The sequence below is a fragment of the Pan troglodytes genome, chromosome 2, assembly GCF_028858775.2.
Source record: "Pan troglodytes isolate AG18354 chromosome 2, NHGRI_mPanTro3-v2.0_pri, whole genome shotgun sequence".
Classification (NCBI taxonomy): domain Eukaryota; kingdom Metazoa; phylum Chordata; class Mammalia; order Primates; family Hominidae; genus Pan; species Pan troglodytes.
In genome coordinates this window covers 117,524,600-117,531,703 of record NC_086015.1, presented here as the reverse complement: position 1 = coordinate 117,531,703, position 7,104 = coordinate 117,524,600, and the positions used below count along the sequence as shown (strand labels likewise).

Sequence of the window (7,104 nt, the reverse complement as noted above, 5' to 3'; positions counted from 1 at the left end):
ATTGTAAGGTATAAATGAAATAATGCATATAAAGGATTTAGAAGTGGCCTGGTACATATCACAGTGAGAAATAAATGGCAGCTAATATGATTTCAGAGCACTATCAATCACTTACCAAACCTTTAAAATATCTGTCTGTGGAACTTTAAATGAGGGAAGAATTATTTAACTTTAGTTTCCAAGTATCTGATGAATAAAATAGATCATTTCCCATTTCTTCATTCAAACATTAATGAATGCTTCCTGTGTGAATGCCATTCTACTTATGCAGTCTTGCTTCATTCGTATGATAAAGTGAGGGCAGGATTGGGAGGTGTAAACTGGATAATAGCCATGATTGAAGTCACTGTGAGAACTAGATGAAATTCCTAGAGCAATTAAAATCTTCCAGATTCATTCTAGTGTCCAGTTCACCTGACATTACAAATAGTTTTGAAAAGCCAGTAAGACTGTGCCAATATCTTTAAATAGAGCACACTGATTCCTGAGAATAAAGAAAGAAGCATTGTCATGACTAAGGACTTACGAAGACCAAGACTGTTCTTTCACTCCTGGGTAGGAAATAAGACTCATTTGTGTGCTGTTTAGGACAATCTGTTTGTGCTGTTTCAGATAAGCTAGACTAGAAGGCAAAGGAACACCTGTTCAAATTTTGTGACAAATGAACAGGTAGCCTTTTCTTTAAGATTATAAAGAAATAGCAAAAGAAAGTTGCTAAGTTGAACATATGAACTCACCTAGGTTCTGAGGGCCTGCCATGAGCCTTTCCATCTTAGTTCAAATTTCTCCCACAGGGATAATTTGAAATTATTTTAAAACAGCTATTGTGGTAGCCAGTTTCATGTGCTGATTATTTCATGTTAACTGATTGTAATCAAATCATTGCTTTTCTTTTAAAATATTCTAATACACTATCCATGATTCCTCCCACCAAAATATTCTGAATTAAAGACCATTTGACAATATTTACCCTAACTTTTTAATTTCTTCTCCTCAGAATGCAAAATATGCCTTCTCATACCATAGAGAAAACTCTCTTCTAATTCATTCATGCAATGAATTCAATAAATATTTGTTTATACAACATATAGCTATTGAGTGCCAAGGGGAAAGCAGTGATATATTCTCCCTCCACCCCTCTTAATAAGTATAGAGGTAAAAATAATAAAGGAGGAATGATCATCAAGCTCCCATTTGAATGATTCCAGTGATAGGCAACTCACTATTAACAAGAGTTCAAACTCAGTATTGACAGGTTTTATTACCAAGTTATTTCTAGTTACTTCACTGAGCTGAGTATAGAAGAGGCTTAGTTCTAATATAACATCTGGTATAGGTCTCCTAGTCAGGCAAAAATCAGGGACCTTGTCAGGCAAAAATCAGGGACATGGCCGGGGTTATCCCAATTCATATATAGAAGAGACATACTTTGGCACAGAGGCAGAATTCTCTACAGTTCTCTCCTGGCTCTAGCTGCTTTTCCACTCCCTTGAGACTTAAGCATCTCTACACTAGTAACATGGATTTCCAATATAACTAAATAGTTTATACTTCTTTGTTTTGGACTGAAGTATTGAGAAAGGGACAACCACAGTATGTCAAAGAACCCATTCCAACTCATATTTTACAGTAAGCTAATAATTGTCAAGCATATGTTGACAAACTAAAGATGAGTAAGCAAGAAAAATTACTGGACCTTTATAAAATTTCTGCGATTAAAAAGAAAGGAATTTGCTTCCAATTTTGGTATGCCAAAGCAAGGTCCAACCAGACTGATTCTCCTACAGATAACAGCTATAAACTTCGCACAAAATATAAGAAGTAAACTATCTGAAAGCCTTGGAGAGTGAATAACAGCAGGTAGACTCTGGAGGAATGTTAAAACTTGTAAAAAAGGAATAGGCACATGATGAATTTCCCGTTTTTCAAATGGTGTTGAGCAAGCTGCAGTCAGCAACTGAAGGCAAGCTGCAGTCAGCAGCTGCTCAAAGCAGCTAAAACTACTAGAAAATCATAATCCATCTAGTCTGAAGAATGAGAGGACAGTCCTGGGGAAACCACAGCCATTGAAAATTAAGGAATGAATCTCAGAAAAGCAGTCAGAAAGGAGAAGCTCTACATGCTGTGTATAAATTCTGCCTAAATCTCTGGTTGACTCCTGAGCCATATCTCTGTGGAGCAAATTCCAACTAAAGACAAAAGAAATGAACTGAGATTTGAGTTGCTACCTAAAAAGCAAAGTTTGCATCTTGGGGGTGCAATCAGGTCAACTGCCTAATAAAACAATGCCAGTGAAATAAATATTTAGAAGAATGCAGCAGAATCCACACCTATACCATTCACAATGTCCAGAATAAAATGCAAAATTACTCAACATACAAAGAATGAGAAAAGTTGACTTGTTCTCAAGAGAAAAAGTAATCAATGGAGACCAACTCCAGGATGACCCAAATGTTGGATTAGCAACCGTTATAACTATACTTGATGAGGTAAAGAAAAACAATCGCAATGAATAAAATGATAGGAAATCTCAGCAGAGAAGTAGAAACTATATTTTAAAAACCAAATGTAAACTCAAGAACTAAAAAAGTAAACATTTAAAAAATTTACTGAATGGACTTAATGGAATTGAGATGACAAACGAAACAATCCTTTAACTTGAGATAGGTTAATAGAAATTTTCCAATCTGAAAAAATAGAAATAAGAAAAAAAATTGAAAAAAATGAACAGATTTTCAGAAACCCATGGGACAATATCAAATGGCCTAACATACATGCAACTGAAATCTTTAAAGGAGAAAAGTGTGAAAATGAGGCATTAAAATTTTGAAACAGTAATGGCCAAAATTTTCCCAATTTTGGTGAAAAACATAAATTCACAGATTCCACCTTAGGCAATTCAGTTATAAGCAGAATAAATACAAACAAAGCCATACCTAGCAGCATCATAGTCAAACTGCTGAATACCAAAGATGAAGAGAGAATAATTTTAAAGTTCCAAAAGAAAAATATATACTCAGGATTCTATATTCAGCAAAAATATCCTTCAAGAAATAAAGGAAAAGAAAGAAAATTAAAATAATTCATTGCCAGCAGATGTGCACTGTTAAGAAAGTATAAAGGGAGTTCTTCTTGTCGAAGGAAAATGAAACCAATTTTTTTTTTTTTAGTCATATGAAACGCATTTTTTTTCTTTTTTTCCAACTTTTATTTTAGGTTGGAACATGTGCAGGTATGTTAACATGGGTAAATTGTATGTCACAGGAGTTCGATGTACAGATAATTGTCACTTCGGTAATTAGCATAATATCCAATAGGTAGTTTTTTTCATCCTCACCCTCCTCCCGCCCTCCACCGTTAAGTAGGTCCTGGTGTCTACTGTTTCCTTCTTTGTGTCCATGTGTAGTCAGTGTTTATCTCCCACCTATAAGTAGGAACATGCAGCATTTGGTTTTCTGTTCCTGCATTAATTCACTTAGGATAATGGCCTCCAGCTCCATCCACGTTTCTGCAAAGAACATAATCTCATTCTTTTTTATTGCTGCATGTCATTCCATGGTGTATACGTACCACATTTCCTTGACCCAGTCAACAACTGATGGGCATCTAGGTGAATTCCATGTGTTTGCTATTGTGAATAGGGCTGCAATTAACATACTCATACAAATGTCTTTACAGTAGAGCAATTTCTATTCCTTTGGATATATACCCAGTAATAAGATTACTGAACTAATTTACATCCCCTCCAGCAGTATATAAGCATTCTCTTTTCTCTGCAACCTCTCCAGCATCTGTTACTTTTTGACCTTTTAGTAATAGCCATTCTGACTGGTATGAAATGGTATCTCACCATGGTTTTGATTTGCATTTCCCTAATGATTAGTGATATTGAGCATTTTTTCATATGCTTTTTGGCCACTTGTGTGTCTTCTTTCGAGAAGTGTCTGTTCATGTCCTTTGCCCATTTTTCAATGGGATTGTTTTTTGCTTGTTGATTTGTGAAGCAAAATCTTAAGGAAGGAACGAAGCACATCAGAAATGGCAAATATCTGATAAATGTATAGGACTATGTATTCCTCTTAATTTCTTTAGACTACATATAACTGCTTAAAGCAAAAACAATAATAATATTTTGTTAGGGTTTATAATGTTTATAGATGTAATACATATAGTAACTAAAATATACATTATAGGGATGGGAATAAATGAACCTACGTAGTTAAAATTGAGTTCTACATTTCATGTGACAATATTAATTCTAAATAGACAATGAAAAATTACAGATGTATATTATAAACCCTATAGCATCCACTAAAATGTAATACAAATAGATACAACTAAAAACCTAATTTATCAACTTAAATGTAATTCTAAAAAAAATGTAAATAATCGAAAAAAGAGACCAGTCTAACAGAGAAAATATTGTCCTCTTTGAAGGAGAAATTTCCCCAAAATGTTCTAGTTTCTTTTGTAATCCTCAAGAAAGAACATTGTATCTCTGAAACTAAAACCAATAATACAGAGAAAGCAATATAAAAGAAGACTTCAGGAGGAATTAAAAGAAACAAATCATTATTGTGATAATTAAAAACAGTCATAAAACAAATAACAACAGATTAACTGAAAGACAAAACTGAAAACACTGAAATTAGAGAAAACAGAAAGGGCAGTGACATCTGTAGGGGCCCTGGGGACAGTACTAGAGGACAACCCTGAGAAATCTTACCTAGAAATAATAAGGATCCTGGAAAGCAGGATTGAGCAGGGGAACAAGTTGAGCTATGATGCTTCTCACTGTCTGCTTCACAGGAAGTACTACCTACAATACCTTAAAATAAAAAATAATTGCTATTCACCTTTTTTAAAAGTAAAAGTAATGCCACAGGTAATTCTTAAGTCAGAAAGATGGTAAATAATCTGAAAGGTAATAACAAAAGTAATCTGTCTATAAAATCTCAGATTTTATTAATGAAATCCAGAACTTGGGAGAGGAAATATGAAGGAAGTAAATGAATGATAAATTTCTCATCCAACACAGTGAATACATATTTATTTATTTCTAAATAAAGCTATAAAATATAATCTTGTTTGAATCTGACAGTAAAAATAAACTGAAAGGAAACTTTAGGTGTCACTGAACTTCAGAAAATTATTTATTAAAAAAAAAAAAAACTATTTCATCCAAAAATTTGTCTTTGAAGTTAAGGAAAACAATTTAAGAAAAAACATGGGCCGGGCTTGGTGGCTCACGCCCATAATCCCAGCACTTTGGGAGGCTGAGGCATGCAGATTACCTGAGATCGGGACTTTGAGACCACCCTGACCAACATGGAGAAACCCCGTCTCTACTAAAAATACAAAAAATTAGCTGGGTGTGGTGGCACGTGCCTGTAATCCCAGCTACTCGGGAGGCTGAGGTAGGAGAATCGCTTGAACCCGGGAGGCAGAGGTTGCAGTGAGCCAAGATCGCGCCATTGCACTCCAGCCTGGGCAACAAGAGCGAAACTCAGTTTCAAAAAAAAAGAAGAAGAAAAAGAAAGAAAAAGAAAAAACATGAAGGGGTTTAAGTGATTGTGTGAAGAGTCTTTCAACATGTGCTTAATGGGCATAAGTTTACGTTTCCAAAAGGCAATACTTAATCAACTGTCTTTAAGCATCTGAAGATACTACTAGGCCTAAACAACAACAGAAAAGTTTTTATTTTTAAAAACTTTGAACCCATGGAGGAGATAAATAGGGACAAGCTCCTATGAAAAAGAAAATAACCTATAAGAAAGACAAATTAGTTTCAAACAGGAAAACTAAATACATCACAGGAATATGATTAAATTTAGTAATTATGACAAGCCTAAAGAAAGTATACACGAATACCAAGCATTAGTTGTTCCTCTTCATCTTTCTGAATTATCTGAAATTTTGCTTTGTTATTTCAGAAAATACTGCTTTTTCATTTCCATCAATTGCTCATATCATGCAGTATAATTTACTTCATTTTCATAACATAAATTTCTTATATGCATTTTCAGTTTTCTCTGAGTTTCTAATTGTATTTCTTTGTTGTTGCTGCTGGTGATACTTTTCATTTATAGAGATTTGTTGTTGTTGTTTTAACCTTCCTCTCACCAATAGTATACCTTGTACTTGCAGGTTCTTAACAATTCATAATACATCTATCTGCCTTCTCTTTGAAGACAACTTTCATGACTTTTCTTGTTTTATGTTATAATCTGAACTGTTTAATTTTAGGCCTTCTAATCAATTGTTACAGTAGAATTTCTTTTTATCTCATTCAGAGATTAGTTCCAATAGTTATTAACTCTCATAATGAGGGAAAGAATAAGTTAGTCAAAACTGACTTAGAACTGACACAGATATTAAATAGGCAGGTAAGGATATTGACATCATTATTGTTACTGTATTCTTTATATTTAAAAAGTTATGTAGAGGCATGCCAAAGGAAAAAAACACATTGAATTTTTAGACATAAAAATCATGATATATGCTATGGTTTGAATGTGTGCCCCAAAGTTTGTGTGTTGGAAATTTAATCCCCAATGCAACAGTGTTGAGAGGTGGGACTTTAAGGGCTGATTAGGTCATAAGGGCTCTGTCCTCATGAATGGATTAATGTTTCTATCACCAGAGTGGGTTAGCTATTTTGAAAGTGGCTTCATTATAAAATCAAGTTCAACCTCCTCTTGCTCTCACCCTTTCTTGCTCTTCTGCCTTCCGCCATGAGATGACACAGCACAAAGGTCTTTGCCAGATGTCTGTGCCACACTCTTGGACTTCCCGGACTCCAGAACTGTGAGCCAAATAAATTTCTGTTCATTATAAATTATCCAGTCTCAGGTATTCTGTCATAGCAGCACAGAATGGACCAAGACAATATGGGAGATGAAAATGTTGTTGGATGGAATTAATGGCATGTTAGACATCATGGAAGAAAAAATTAGTGAATTTCACATGAAAACAAAAACTATCCAAAATGAAACAGTAAGAATTTTTAAATTCTATATAACAGGTATAATTTTTTGCTAGGCATGGTGGTTCACACCAATAATCCCCATGCTTTGGGAGGTTGAAGTGAGGGTATCCCTTGGG

General features: G+C 34.4%; 1 protein-coding gene across 3 annotated transcripts in view; it reads left to right on the top strand.

Moving 5' to 3' along the window:
• Positions 1–6,644: 6,644 nt before the first annotated feature.
• Positions 6,645–7,104, top strand: part of DRD3 (dopamine receptor D3) — a 71,600-nt gene continuing 71,140 nt past the window's right edge. For 2 of the 3 annotated variants that reach the window (XM_054680311.2, XM_054680309.2), the window contains exon 1: positions 6,656–6,807. The gene's annotated coding sequence lies outside the window, so the exon portion shown is untranslated. Of the gene's footprint in view, positions 6,808–7,104 lie in introns of all 3 variants that reach the window. The other variant, XM_054680310.2, reaches the window with a different exon arrangement.